The sequence below is a fragment of the Leuresthes tenuis genome, unplaced genomic scaffold (assembly GCF_036924035.1).
Source record: "Leuresthes tenuis unplaced genomic scaffold, fLeuTen1.0.hap1 SCAF_11, whole genome shotgun sequence".
In the NCBI taxonomy this organism is placed as follows: Eukaryota; Metazoa; Chordata; class Actinopteri; order Atheriniformes; family Atherinopsidae; genus Leuresthes; species Leuresthes tenuis.
Window position 1 is genome coordinate 33,214,426 of NW_027325365.1, and position 10,199 is coordinate 33,224,624.

The 10,199-nt window shown below is 43.6% G+C and overlaps 1 pseudogene; it reads right to left on the reverse strand.

Annotated features, from left to right (window-relative positions):
• Positions 1-6,367: 6,367 nt before the first annotated feature.
• LOC140317802 (general transcription factor II-I repeat domain-containing protein 2-like) lies at positions 6,368-7,953 on the reverse strand (annotated as a pseudogene).
• Between the last annotated feature and the right edge of the window lie 2,246 nt (positions 7,954-10,199).

Here is a 10,199-nt window from a genome sequence, read left to right on the forward strand (position 1 = left end):
CGTTCACACCTTCTTGCAGCCGAACACCTCCACTTCCGCTTTTGATGGTGTACATTCGGGCATACGAACCTTTTCTTACCCGCTTTTTACAAACCATGGTCGGACTTTCACACCTTCTCTTAGCTGAACAACTCCGCTCCCTCTTTTGATTGTGTACAGTCGAGTATTTTAACCTTTTCTTACCCACTTTTTACCAACTATGGTCGGACATTCACACCTTCTTACAGCGGAACACCTCCGCTCCCTCTTTTGATGGTGTATGTTCGGGCATTCGAACCTTTTCTTACCCGCCTTATACAAACTATGGTCGGACATTCAAACCTTGTAGCCGAACACATCCACTCCTGCTTTTGATGATGTATGGTTGGGCATTCGCACCTTTTCTTAACCATTTTTCAGTAATTATTGGTGGACATTCACACCTTCATGCAGCTGAACACCTCCGCTTCCGCTTTTGATGGTGTATAGTCGGGCTTTTGAGCCTTTTCTTCCCCGGTTTCTACAAATTATGGTTGGACATTTAGACCTTCCAGCCGAAAACCTCCGCTTCCTCTTTTGATCATACATTGTCGGGCATTAGAGAGTAATATAGGATACCTTCGATCAAACTCATTTTGACAGGTGACCTCTGACCTCCTATCGATCAATCAAATTAATATGACAGGTGACCTTTGTTTGACATCCGTTTGCTGACATCTGGGGATATGACTTTTGACCTCTTATCGATCGATCAAGCTATTTTGACGTGTGACCTTTGTTTGACATAGATTAGCCATCTGTTGAAGAGGTCTTTGACATCTAAGGAAGGGGGTGTTTATGGCTAGGGTTAAGAATGATTACAGCTAAAGTCAGGAGGTTGTGAGAAATATATTAGTTGAATGTTTAAATAAGAGAAAGGGTTAGGGTTAATAGAAAAGGTTAAGTTGTAGTTCAACATTTTAACAGCTTCAAAGACCGGTCCCTGTAAGGTAAAGATGGGGAAAATAATTAGATGTGTGGGGTGGGTATTGTTCGACCCCAGGTTTGAGGGCCAATGGGTGGACAGGGAAGCGGTTTTGAGTAAAGGATAAAAACCCTGAGACAGTCAGTGTGTAGAGAACGACTTTGGGGTGAAAGATAGCTGAGTCAAGATGCCAAGGACAAGAAGCAGAGTGAGTGTAGAGGAGAAATCTACGCAGGCACCGGAGAGGACGTGTGCTCTGCGGTCTCTCATTTGTGAGACTCCGGTAACGATATTTGAAGATCAGCCCTTGATACCAAATGCTCCCAAGAAAAGGATGGTGTTTCTGTGCAGAAAGCAGCAACCGCCGCCCGTGTCTCTACGGGAAGAATGGTCACTGGAGCCTTATGGACTGCGGGGAAGATGGGGCTATGTGTTCATGTATGAAACAGGTGACCTCTGTCTGTATCAGCTTGACGAGGGTGGTGAGAAGCCGGGACGTCTGACCACTGTGGGTATGCTAACTTCCAACGACTGGGGAGTGTTGAAACTAGCGATACCGCGTCATATAGAAGGAGGCAAGGGCTCGGCTGAGGAGGTGTTAACAGTGAAAGAAGAAATCCCAGCAACGTCTGCAGCCAAACGGCCGAGACTGGAGAGTCCGAGACTGAAGAATCCTCTGGATGATGCTGAGCTGGCCAAAACAAGGATGGTTTTCACTGCTGTGTGGCAATCGAAAACAGGTGTTACAGGCCGTTGGTTCTTCCGTGCAAGCCACCGGAAATCTAATGAGAATGAAGAGGGGGATCTTTTTGTTCTTGAGTGTTATAACTCTGACTGTGGTGTGTTTAGGACGCTGTTAGCAATACCTCATGCAGCCTGGGTGGAGAAGATGAATGATATAGCGGATCGAGTTTCCATGCTGTTCCGCAGTTGCCAGAACTGGGGTGAGATTCTAGCAGTCAAGAAAACCCTGGCTGTGTAGACCCGCTGAGAACCCTCCTCCTCAACCTCAATAACCACACCCCCTTCAGGTTTATAAGGACACACTCCAGCACAGGTCATACACCGATCAACACGAGGAACAGGATGAGAACTAGCGTCCAGAAGACATTGTGCTAGGAGATCACTGACCACGATCTGGAGAATGCTTCTCCGTCGCTATTGATGCATACAGGGAGCCCTTCTGCAACATCCACATCAGTTTGGATCACCAGACAGCGACAGATACTACCTGGAGCCGTATCACCCTCCTTCACCAGCGACTTCGTCTGAGTCTTTCTTCTCCTCCAACTCCTCCTCTTCTCTCGAGATCGAGTTCTCAAATTCGGCGCCTGATGACCGCTGCTTAACGCTCCACCCGATAGGATCCACCGTGGCCGTAACAACGGAGGAAGCTAAATCTAACGAAATGGAGGACTCTCAGCTTCCACCAGGCCAGGGGTCCCCTGCAGACACTCAGGATGGGGGAAGAGAGGGCGAGGACGAATTTGATGGATGGGTCCCCTCAGGTTTTATCAAAGTTGTGAAAACTGCAGTGATACACATCTTGAATGAGACCATCAAAAAAGTTATGATTGAATCATGCTACGGGTGTAGTGTCGATCACCCTATTTTACGCCAACATCAGTGCAAGGATGTCCTCGAGGACGACTTTTTTCATGACCATTACTACACTCTGATGGGGAGACTTTATAATCAACGATTCATTGCTTCCATTCAACATCTTCTAACTGCGCGTAACATTTGTGAAGATGATGCCAGAGTCAGGGCTGTGGCAGAAGCTTACTTGTACGAACTAACTCTGGTGAAACAAATCAACACTTCTATACACGAGCAGTTGATTGGAGAAGAATTGCAGCAGCTTCAAACCATGACAAAGTTCTGGGAGGGTTAAAAGGAGGGTGTAATGTTGTAATCATGTGATGTGATGTTGTTATAACATTTAACTTTTCTTAAATCCTATATTACTAGCATTCCTGCTTTTTGATATCATTTGTATGTGTGTGTGTGTGTGTGTGTGTGTGTATTATCACACATTAGAGAAAAAATAAAAAGGTTGAAATATACTTGCGTTTTGTGTTTTCTGTCATTACAAGCCAGAGTTTGTATAAGGTGAGATGGCTGAAACGAGGTTAATGAAAAAGGTTTTCTACGCTCCTATCCACCCTGGTAGTTTTGGGGGAGTAGAGAGGTTGCGTAAAGCTGTACAGGACGAAACGGGTGAGAAAGTCGCGTGTGAAAAAGTGCAAGACTTCTTATCAGAGCAAGATGCATATACTCTACATAAACCTGCAAGAATACATTTTCCGAGAAACAGAGTTTTTGTCACCAGCCCCTTAAAACAATTCCAAGCAGATCTCTGCGACATGCAGGCCTTGGCTGAGTACAATGACGGGTATAATTATCTATTAACCGTCATTGACGTGTTTTCAAAAAAGGCTTACGTTCGCACTATGAAGAGAAAAACCGCCGCAGAGGTGGTAAAGGCTTTTGAATCCGTTTTTAGAGAAAGCGAGACCCCTAAAAAACTTCAAACTGATGCAGGGAAAGAATTTTTTAACAAAACATTTAAGGCATTATTAGAGAACCACAGAGTTGTGCATTTTGCTACTCCGAGCAAGGTAAAGGCATCTGTGATTGAGATTACAACACGAGCATCAAAATGAAGCCTGTAGAGGTGACTGTAGAAAACACCTTTAAAGTTTTTCAGAACCTGTACGGCTCTGCACGCTATCGACGCTGCAAGGACTCAAGGATAAAGTTTAAAAAAGGAGATCTTGTAAGAATATCTAAACTGCGATGCGTGTTTGACAAGAAATATGAACAAAGTTTTACAGATGAAGTGTTTACAGTGACTGAGCAGCTTGCACGATCTCCCCCTGTGTACAAACTCAAAGATTTTGATGGAGAAGCTATTGAAGGTTCCTTTTACGCGGAGGAGCTTCAAAAAGTTTCACTGAATAAAGACAAGATGTATCAAGTGGAGAAGATATTAAAATGACGCAGCATCAGGGGTGTAAAACAGGTTTTTGTCCGTTGGAAAAACTGGCCTGAGAAATTCAACAGCTGGGTCAGAGCCAGTGACCTTCACGAGGTATAAAGGGGGCCATCGCTACTCCTAGCCCGCTACATTACACCATGAACCGAACGGTAGAGGATGAGGGGTTTTATATCACCCTGCCCTCCAACGCTAGTCTCAACGTCTTTAAGAATAATACCAGTTCCAGTTTCCGTGTGGATTTAGCCCAGCATATCGATTTGGAAGGTTCGTGGCAGGTTGCCTTGACGGAGATTTCTTATCCGTACACATGGCATAATGCCCCCAGGGACCAGGCTTTTTTTGAATGGAGGAAAGCGGGGCTGGAAAACTTCTACCGCCAGAATATAGGATGGGGACATTTCAAGGATTTGAATCAGCTCAAAGCCGAGATTGAGGGTCACCTTAGAAAAATAGGTTCTGACATTTATTTAGTCGTGAACACAGTGGAAAATAGACTCGTGTATCAGGCAGGTGCCCAGTACCACCTGCGTTTTTATCCACCACTGAGCTACATGCTAGGTGTGGAGCCTGGCAAATGGATCGTATTTGATAAAAGGAGTGCCCCTTACACGATGGATTTAAAAGCAGGTTTCTACCAGCTTTACTGTTACAGCGATGTGGTTGCTCCTCAGATAGTCGGCGATGCTTATGCAGAGGGTAAGTTTGGCGATATAATTACGCATACTTTTAACCTGGTCAACTATCTACCTGTAGCAAAGAGGCATATTGAAAACATCCACATAGAGATTAAAACGGATCAAAACACTCCGGTAAATTTTACTTATGGGAAAACCATTGTGAGACTACACTTCCGACCCGTGATATCACAACGCGTAATGAAATGATGGTCATTCACTCTGATATCACAGAGAGAGTAAGAGGGAATATATATATATAGAAAAACGGGTTGATCACAGACTCATTAGTCACTATCAAGCAAACGTTCAGTCAGAGGTCACCTCAGTGTCTGTGTCTGTGTCAGGAGGAGGACAACAAAACAAAGCAACATGGTTCAGATAAACATGAGGGATGATCCTCACCGCTTCATAAACTATTACCAGAACCAGGTCGGAGGTACCGTGCCTGGTTTTTATGGAGCACCTGTAATGTACGGTCTCGGAATAGGTTCTATATTTTCAAAATTATTTCGCTTCGTAGCCCCCCTTGTTAAAAAAAGGTTTTGCTATAGCTAAGCCTCATCTGAAAACAGCAGCTACAAACATTGCCTCAGATGTCATAGGCAAAACCATGAGAAGGATCTCTGGTCCTGCAGAGACGAGAAGACAAGAAGGATCGGGTATTATGGTTCTGTCACGAAGACCAAGAAAGCGGCCGCCTGGTGAACGTGTGAGGAGGTCACAAATAGTGAGGCCGCTCAAAAGAAAGAAGTCAGTTGGAAGGATCAAGCTTAAAGGGAGGAAGTCTGCACGGAGCAGGGATATATTTCACTGAATCATAAATAGAGAGAGAAAGAGAGTGAAACATGGCTCTTTTGCATCACAAATCCCCTGAGTGCACCCTGGCAGAACTGGACTTATTTTCAGTCCCTATGACCCAGCTTTCTATCGAGGATAAGATCTACACGGAAATTATGCCTCTATCCGCTATTAATGAGAATGGTCCGATTGAGTTTTTTATACCGGGAGATGGTGAAAAGTATCTGGATCTCAACGATACCTTGTTACATCTACGCGTGAAGATCACCAATGCAGACGGCACAAACTTGGCGAACAACGCACCTGTGGGTCTCATCAATTATCCTCTCAATACACTATTCAGTCAATGCGATGTTACTCTGGGTGATAGATTAATTTCACAGTCTAGTGCCACCCACCCATATAGAGCTATGATCGAGAGTCTGCTAAACGTTTCTGAAGACACGTTAAAGAGTCAGTTCAGCGCTGGTCTTTATTGTAAAGACACAGCCGGCGCCATAGACTCTATAGCAGGGATGTCAAACTCAATTCTACAAGGGGCCAAAATTCAAAACACAGTTTAGGTCGTGGGCCGAACAGGATAAACATTTATTTAACACACCATAACTGAATGTTTTTGGAACATAAATATGAATAAAAACAGACAGGAATATTATTCTGAAACAAACTTAAACCTTAAATTACTTATATTTAATTTTTTGCTCTGCATAAAAATATCTTGTTAAATATAACATTCAAATTCCTTTGCTCCTATGTCAATGTATATAAAAAAAAATAAACTTAAATATCCCAAAAGATTTTGCTCTCCTTAAAAATATCTCCTGTCGAAATTATACAAGTTAGAAATATGAACATGCTACAAAACCTGGAAATATACATAAAATGTGTGCTTTTCAGCAATAACAATTTAAATCATTTGTTTTCTTTGCTCTTATGACTCTGATCTGATTATATGCTCTGATCGCAGCCGGATACCTGGCATCTTTCTTTGGCAACAAGTTCGTTTAAGTTTGGTGTAAAGTCCTGTGTTGTAGAGATTCTCAGGATGGACAGCAGGTGCTCATCAGTGAGACGACTTCTGTGTGCTGTTTTGTTAATCTTCATCACTGAGAAGAGCTTCTCACACAGATATGTGCTCCCAAACATGCACAAGGTTTGAGCCGCATGAAGACGGAGCTGAGGCATTGATGTAGGGATGGAGTGAATGAACTGTGCGGGTCCTGCAGTGTCGTACTTTGCCTTCAGTGTCCCATTACACTGCAGCTCAATCAGTTCCATCTGAATCTCTGCAGGTGCAGTTTCAACATCGACGGCAAATGGGTTGCGAAGCAACTCAAAACTCTTTTTTTGTGCTTCAAAGTCACTAAAACGCCGTGCGAACTCAGCGGGTAGTGTGCTCAGTTTGTCGGCAAAGTCCATTTTGGGGAACACATTTGTGCTAACTTGGTTCAACATTACTTGGCAACAGGGAAAGTGAGGCAAGTTGCACTGTTGCATTTGTGTCTCCCATAAAAGCAGCTTCACTTGAAATGCCTTCACTGCGTCATACATGTCAGTAATCATGCGGTGAAACTCTGAATCTATCTCCCGCATAAAGGACCGAAACTGCCGGTGATTTAACCCTTTAGCTCGGATAAAGTTTACGGTTTGCGTTACAGTGCTCATCACATGGTCCATCTTCAGGACTTTGCCACATAGTGCTTCCTGGTGTATGATGCAATGATATGCTGTTAACTCACCAGTACAGTTCTCCTCCTGCATCTTCACTCGCATCCTTCCCACTAGTCCACTTTTTGCACTGCACATAGCCGGCAGTCAGTTGTAAGTCCAATAAGTTTGTCCCAGGGCAGTTTCATGTCGGTTACACTTTGACATACGTTTTCAAAAATGTCTTTTCCAGTCGTTGTCCCGTGCATCGATTGTGCCAGTTGTGCAGTATCAGTCATATCAGTACTTTCATCCACAGCAAGAGAGTAGGCAATAAAGTCTTTGCTTCTTTCACTCAACTGTGCTCTTAGATCAGTGGCCATCTCACAAATTCGATCAGTAACCGTATTTCTACTCAGACTTATATTTGCCAGCATCTGCTTTTTGTCTGGACATAACACGTTGAACACCTTGATCATGCAGCTCTTCAAAAATTCTCCCTCCGTAAATGGGCGCGCTGATTTGGCTATCTCCTCTGCCACGATAAAACTTGCTTTCACAGCAGCTTCACTTTGTGATTTTGCACGGGTAAAAAACGTCTGCTGGAATGCCAGATTCTTCTTTAACTCTTCTGTTTTCTGTTTCTTCTGCTCTGAATCCAGGTCTTTCAGGTTATCCTTGTGTTTTGTCTCAAAATGCCGTCTTATATTGAATTCTTTAATTACAGCCACATTAGCTCCACAAATGAGACACACGGGTTTACCGGCAATGTCACTAAACATATACTCAGCTTCCCATCGGTTATTAAAGGCTCTGTTTTCAGAATCAACTTTTCTCTTCGGCATCGTGAGGGGTATCTTCGGCTAACGGCTATCTTCGTGATATCTTGTAATAGCTAGACTTAATTGACGCGAGAAGTACGCGGCAAGGCAGCTGAAGCGTTGTATTATGGGATCTGTAGTTCTGTGCAGTATTGTGTTATCAGCGCTTCATATCGATGGGCCATGAATAACGATAATGTAAAATGATTATGACACATATGCTTTATAGTAACCAATAATGGGCCAAACAGAGGGCTAAACCAGAGGGCTCTCTGTACAGCTAATTCCAGAGAAGTACACCTATTGGGCCCCCTCCATGGGGATAATTTTTTCTGCGAAAGGCTCCTGCTGAACTCTGTGGATATGAGAGTTAAACTAACCAGAGCCAGCGAGGCTTTCTATCTCATGGGAACCAGAGACTCGACTTACCGATTAATGATATTAGGAGCCTCTCTTTTTATCAAAAAAGTTTCCGTCTCCCCCGCTGTTCGTTTAGGCCACACATCGGCCTTAATGAGAGGAAACGCTCTCTACCCACTGTCACGAGTGAATGTAAAAACATACTCCATCCCTGAAAATTCGAGGATATGTAATCAGGAGAATCTCTTTTTGGGAGCTATGCCTAAATATATTGTTTTAGGTATAGTGCACCACGAGGCATTCAGGGGAAGAAGGGACTTGTCACCCTTCAACTTTAAACATATGGAGTATCCAACTCTTTGTCAGGATGGTAAACAAGTTCCCGCCAAGGCGTTCCAGCCTCAGTTCAACCAAGGCATTTCAGTCCGGGAATTTTACAATTTGTTCACAGCGACAGGTCATCATTTAAAAGATCTCCCTCTGAGTATCACACGTGAAGAATTTAACAACGGTTACTCGCTGTTTATCTTTAATCTCAATCCTGGTGAGGATAGCGACGCCTTGTCACCTGTTTCTAATGGGAATTTAAGACTGGAGGTGAGGTTTAGAGTTCCGCTACCTCACACCACAACCCTCATTGTCTACGCATGTTACGATTCCATTTTGGAGATCAACTCAAGAAGACAGGTGCTGGTGGACTATTATTAAAAGAGTAAGCATGAATAACCACCAACTGGAGAGCCTGTTGCACCATCTACTGGGAGACCTATTTTGTGGCTTGTGGGCTAGTGACTAACTCCCCTTGCTCACACAAACATTTACAAAGCCAGCTTACTTTATTGTGAACACACATCCTTCTCACATGCCTGGGGAGCACTGGCTAGCTCTGACTCTGGAGGAGAACGGTCAAGCCACCTTTTTTGACTCTTACGGGCTACCGCCAGCTTTTTCTCACTACCCCTCAGACATTGTATCATTTCTGAAAGACCGATCCCTGAAGATAACGTACCATAATCGCCAACTTCAGAACACCTTGTCCACCGTGTGCGGTCAGCAGTGCGTTTATTACCTCTGCCACCGGGCGTGCGGAATGTCTCTGCAACAAGTATTATCCTCCTACAGTGATGATGTTCTTAAAAATGATGTGATGGTATCTAACTTTGTGAAAAAATATCAGAGATGCATCAGAAAGCACAGTGCTACCTCATTTCATCACGGAGCCTGTTCTTTACAGATGTTCAAAGAGTGCTATAAATTGTGAATGCATGAAAGTGATGACTCTGTAGACTCTGAAAATTGGAATCAATAAAAATTTTTATTGAGAACAAATGACGGTATCATTTTATTCATTTCTTACAGAAATTTATGGTGAAAAGGTACCCCAGCGCGGAGGTTTTATCTTTTTATGCAGACTATGTTCATCTGCACCCTCGTCTCGCTCACCATGTCCATATCTTAAAAAATGTGGGGAGAGGGTTATCTTCTTCTTCGGTTTTACAGATGGTATTTTCTCCATTCCGCTCGGCTCTGTTTTGAGACGACGATATTGTTCACGGGCTTGCAGATTATTCACAGAGGATAAAGGTATGTTCAGTTCATTCGGGACATTGAGAAAACTTGTCCAGCCTGCTGGTTGCATGGTTTGGGCTTTTCTTTTAAAAGGGAGCAGAAGGTTTTTAAGTAAATCAACCAAATGTGATCCTCTCACAACCTGCCCCTGATAAACAAATTCTCCTCTGATGGTCATGCCATTTCTCTCAGATAATTTCCTCAAGATGTATTCACCATTTCTGCGATCGCACTTTGGAAGGATTTTTAATACCTCACTCGCCGTTGCATCCAATTCTAGCTGATCGGGCTCGTGAACACGATCCGTCTCATGGGAATCTGATTCAGGTATTGGATCATTAAGACTGTTTCGCTGAAGAGTCACAGTCATCCGCGGCTCCTCC